Here is a 5,745-nt window from a genome sequence, read left to right as displayed (position 1 = left end):
CATTTGACATGCCTTTTCATTTGTCATGATTGTTGCCAAAAAAAATAGCAAAAAGGAAATCTCCGTGGCCTGCAAAGAATACTTGAATTGGTTAAATATCATAAAAAGCAAACAATATATAGTTGCAAAACACCCAGTGCACCCTACTTTTGGCATACATTTTGACAAAGGGTAAAACCATCAAATAAAAATAATTCCTTTTTAATAAAGCCCATTTGTATTGTATCCCATATTAATTTGTCTGGCTGTATCATCTGCTGCCACGTCGCATGTAATTGTTGTCTCTATGGTCCCTGTGCTCCGGCAATGACATCACCCAGTCTTCCATTACATCGCCCTTAACAGTCGCAGTGGGAGCTCGAGCTTCCCAGCAGGAACCCATATTGGATGGTCTGCAATCAATGACATCATGCACGAGCATCAACCTCTAATTCCATTGGGAAATGTACGAAAAGGGGGTCGTGATCTCAGCCCCCCTGAGGCCTTTTCTTCTGGCAGCAGGTGAAATGACAGCCTAGACATGAGCATCACAAGAGCGAAGACAAGAGGTTGTGTTCTTCTGGGTTTGAGTTCTTTCTCTTTGTTCTTTTTTTATGCTTTGCACCTTCAATGCTGACATAAAAAAAAGTGTTTTATGTGCAGTAAGTTTTTGAATGAAACATTTTTGTATCCAAGAAGGGCCTACGATTGATATGCAATACTGTAAGATTGTATCAAAAAAAAAAGAGCATGTTAAAACATGAACTAGAACCCAGAGCTCAATGCTACCAGCATCTTGTAAAATGCGAGTGTTTATGATGAGCGTGCTTCTATCAAGGGACAGAATATGTACTTTGATGGTCCGGGGCAGCTGGTTTGAGACTGGACCGAGGTGGTTTAGGGTGTGACTGCTGTGTTAGTACATTGTTCTTTACCTGAAGGCACTTTAAGTCGTGTTTTCCATCCATACTGACACTAATCTTCCCTGTTTGGTGTTGCCTAGCAGTTTAAAATGTGTTTTTACTGGTTAAGGAGTTGTTGCACAGAATGATTTAGAAAGTATTTTAAATGAAATGTAAAAGTATTTTTATTTTTTTTACTGTATCCTGATATAAGGGGTTGTGTTTTTGGCATAATTTATAGAGTCATGTTTTATACATATTACATTTCATAGCTTAATTTTTGTTATATAGTGTTACATTATATTCTATTGGTCTTGTTCAGTGCATTGCTGATTTAAATAATTGATTTACTGCTTCAATGTATTGTTAATGACATGGTGTGCTCCTGAGCACCAAGACCCAATGATGTAGTTCACGAATTCAGTTTTTCATTGAACTGATGACACTCTCATGAAGGGATTCATACGAAGTGATTCAAGCCGTTAGAAACAAGTTAAGTTTACACACGAATATAGTGTCTGCTTCAGAATTGCAGCGGAGTTTAAACCTCATTTGGGTACATAAACTCAGATATTTCATTCCAATGACTCGACAAATGTGGTGAGATGGGTTCATATTGTATTAAACGAAATGTGCTCAAGCCAGCTGTGCAACATGGGAGTAATTTCAAAGGGTTGCGTGACCCTTTTCTTTTTAATTTAAATGAAATGGAGACGTGAAAACATATGCTCAGAAATAATGGAGCAAAGCTGTAGTGTTTCCCCGAAGAGAGCGCCTGCCTGTACACTTCTGTCTGATCATAGCGATCCTTGGGCTAGAAGATGAAAAGGCTTTCAAGGAGACATTTTACTGCAGTTTTGCTTATTACCCTCTTTTACAGCCGCCTTTCAGGAAGCTCCTATCGACATATTTTGTCCAGTCCCGGCAGGGAGCATTAATAATCACCTCCACGCAACACTGAGACCATTGTCACACAAGGGGCCCGAGCACGGGGAGCGTTAATGTCTCAAAGGAACCACTATTGACGTCTTAGTCCCTTTGCTAGGATTCATTGGAGAGCCAGAGCGCCTGATAAAATGCTGGCCTGTCAACCTCACAGGTTGCCTGTAAGTGTGCAGGGATTGGCTCTAACCCTTGACATGTAACAGCAGGAGGCGGGACCCACTGGATCAGTTCGACAAGTTATCAATGAGCAGAACGAGTTGGGAATATTTTATGAGCTGTACCAGGCCAGTGCCTCGGTACTGGGGGCGCAGGTTTGTTTTTTTCTCTCGCTTCATCATTGGTCATCTGCAAAATAAAGCTTACATTTGCATTTTTAACACCATAACATACAGTAGGACATGAGTAGAGGGCCGGGGTTGTAGTCATTCATTTTCATTCACTTTGCTATATTGCATTTTTCTTTGAAGTGTGCAGTGGTGGATAACTGTTATGATCTTTGAAATAAGTAAAACAGCACCGCATTTTTTAAATACTCCACTATTTGGATAAATGTAGTTTCCACAACTGAACGTGACTTTTTGTTCTTCCTATTCCACCCCTTGTGTACCACATTAGCTACAGACCGCGTACGTATTTGTGGATATTTTGTGATTTACTGCCAATGTGTCAATCGGGCAGAAAAAGTGAGGAGTCGGCGCCTATAGTCACTGTCGTGCAGTCAAATGAATGCTCCCGATCCCTATTGTCCGGATGGTTTGAGACCATGGCGCTCCAAATTACAGCGATGTATTATGTGAACGACCCCGGCATTGATCTACGTTCCCTCCAAGGGGGTGTATATATTACCCATTTGTTCATATTTGTGGCCCTGAAATATAGATGGCTATATGATCCTTGGTCAGGTTTGGATGCTCTGGCTTTCTCTCCATTAGAGCTATATTGCTTTACAGTCACGAGTCCCCGATGAACCTTTTAGCCCGTGGCCAGTAAGCACATCCGCGTGACATAATTGTAACTCCCAGAGGAACATTAGGTTCTTGTAACCAAAATCCCCTTGAATTATTGTCTTTCACCTGATTCCATGTCTAAAGATCAGTCTGTACTTAATTCTTGCGTTTGAGTGCGTTTTAACTTCTTTATACTGCTGTGAGTAATAATATAATTTAGGTTTGCCGTTTTCATTATGTGATGGAGTTTTAATGCGATTCCTTTTTGAGGCCACTCCCCTGGCACAGTCCATCATGGGTGTGGTCAGGAAACTGTTGTCCACACCAGCAAGTGCTATTGTGAGTAAGGGGACAGGAAGTTGAATTGATCCGAGCAACAAAGAAGAAATAAACATCTCAGGATAAAAAAATGCATTTTCCCCGACTTCCAGTGATGTGCCTGTTAAAGTCTCTTATCAGCTTCGAATTATGTAATTCATGCATACTAGCTCAAAACTGCTGGTTGAAGACTGTATGTAGAACAATGTGCTAAGCAACTGTCAAATCCACAAGAAAAGGCAGATGAAGAAGGCAGTGAGGAGTATTTAAGCTTCCTGAACCTGCTGAATCCCCTTTTTTTATGTGTGATACATTGTAATTATTATTTTTCCTGCACTGATTCATCTTTCATTGGACCACTTTGATGGCGCTTCTACATGGAACTACAGCTGAGACCAACATGTCCATTCTTCTTTGTGTCCTCAGTGAAGATGGTTGTTTTCTTACAGCTCCTTGGTGTAGCTGGCCAGGAGCATGCTGCGAGGGCCCGACAGGGAGATGCTGCTGGACCAAAGCTACAGGAGTCTGGTAAGATGCTCTTTGTTGCCTTGGCTGCCACGCTGGGAAATCTCCCGAGAAGCATAATATTTAACAAGCCAGCGTTCGGAGAGTTTTTTGTATTTGTTCCACCCCAAGCCAAAATTGTTGACTGCTAGACTGTGATACTGTCTCTGGGGATTTAGTTTGATGTAAGTCAGACTTTAGGAAGAGGCTCAGCAGTACCTGAAGTGAAAGAGTTGATTTGTCAGTTTGTTCAATTGACCCTTTATTAGGTGTTAATTTGCTGCCTCCAATTCTATTCCTGGAAACAAGTCGCACAGAGTTACTGATTTATCCTGATATATTGAAAAAAACCTTTTCAGAAGACTGATTTTTATTTTTATTTTTATTTTTTACCTTAAAATGCTAGAGTTTTGTCATGTAAATTTGAAATAGTCTCAGCCAGAAACTGCCACCAAAATCAAACTTAACAGTGGCGCTGTACTTCAACATAACACCGCAGAATGGAACAGGAAACTCTCTTAATATCCTGATAGATCACACATGTAGTGCACTACTTTGTTTTCATTTCCTTTACTCCCTACTGGAGCATGAGGGACATCATTCACGCTGTGACTTCAGAATGCTCACAGTTTATCATTGAAAATATCTTAACATGGAATAGTTTGCATTTTACATATGAAGTTATTGATGCATTGTTGGATTTACCCTGTTACGGTTTTCTGCAATGAGCCTATGAGCTTCTAGCCTTTTGCTACTGTTCAGGCTTATTTGTTTGAAAGCATCGATGTTCCTTTTCACTTGTACCCATGCCAGCCTAACTGTTGCTCCACCCTCTGAAAGTCGACAAAAGATGTTGGTGGGTTAAGCCTGCTTCCACTCCTGCTATAAAGTGTAAAAGTGTGCATTGTGTGCTACTCACGCATGCTGTGATGTTACTACAAGTAAGGCCTAAGGTAAGTGTTTTCTATTGTTTAAAATGTGCCAGGGGAGCCCAAAATGAACGCCCACCTTTGTCTGCAGCCTACATGTCGGGTATTGAGGGCTGACCAGTGACTGGAAGCGTCTGAGGCGGGCACGTGGAAGCATGCAGGCTGCTGCACAGTTACTGGAGACCTGCGCTGTCCGTGGTGCTGAAAGCTGCTGCGGAGGAAAACGGTGTTGCAAAACCAGGCGCTGATTTCCAGATACCTGGTCCTGACAAATGATGATGTGACAGCGCCGAAATGGCGCAGACAGTGTGTGTGTGTGTGTGTGTGTGTGTGGGGGGGGGCGGCATGACGGAGCAAAAATCAAAAGAAATCGCGGTTGAGTGAAGAGCGCATTTGGCCCATTAGGATGACAAATGATAATTCGGAGCGGTTTTATGTGAAGGTTTAAGTGTAATAAAACAGTTAAAAAGGAACGCCTCGCACGTGAAATCTGCACACATGTGAATACATCAGTATAGTTTTTATTTCTTCCTTTTCCTGGATGATAGTGACATTGTGGTGATGTGGCGTGAAACACATTTGTGACCAAAAAAAAAAAAGCGGAATAAGCCGCGGTGTTATTCCCGCCTGCTGCACTGTGCGTGTCTCGGCAAGTCGATGTTTGACTTTAAATGCCATATTTCGGAAAAAAAGAAATATTTGAGTGACTGGCGCGAGGACGAATGGCATCTTGAGGTTTGGAGAGACGGTTGCGCTCAACGAGGACCGCGTTGGAGCCAATAGCATCAGAGAGCTTCTGTGTGCATTATCGGTGGATGGAGCTTCACCGGGTATACTTCCGCGTCCAATGCGTGTTCGTGTGTAGGTTGAATGGATGAAACGGAGAGAGCGGAGAGGTATAGGCATGCTGTGATACGGCCCGATATATTTGCCGGCAGGACTATCTTCCTTTTAAAGACAACCTCCTCCTCGCGTTGGTTTCCAGTCAGTGATGTCGCGTATTTGTGTGGCGCACCTGTAAAGAGCGAGACAGGCAGAAGCCGGCTTTTTTAATGATTTGATTCCTTTTATTTCCTCTGTTCTTTTTCCTTTTGTTTCATACATTTGCTGAAAGGAAATCATTTTCTGTGTTTTGATTTCATAAATATTTCATTTTCCTCATTTTTATCTTGTTTGTGTTTGCTTTTTATGTTTCCAAGTTTTAACTAAGAGAGCGGAATT

This window comes from Melanostigma gelatinosum (genome assembly GCF_949748355.1).
Source record: "Melanostigma gelatinosum genome assembly, chromosome: 23".
NCBI classification, from domain to species: domain Eukaryota; kingdom Metazoa; phylum Chordata; class Actinopteri; order Perciformes; family Zoarcidae; genus Melanostigma; species Melanostigma gelatinosum.
The sequence above is the reverse complement of the archived record's forward strand: the minus strand, read 5'-3'. Positions refer to the sequence as shown.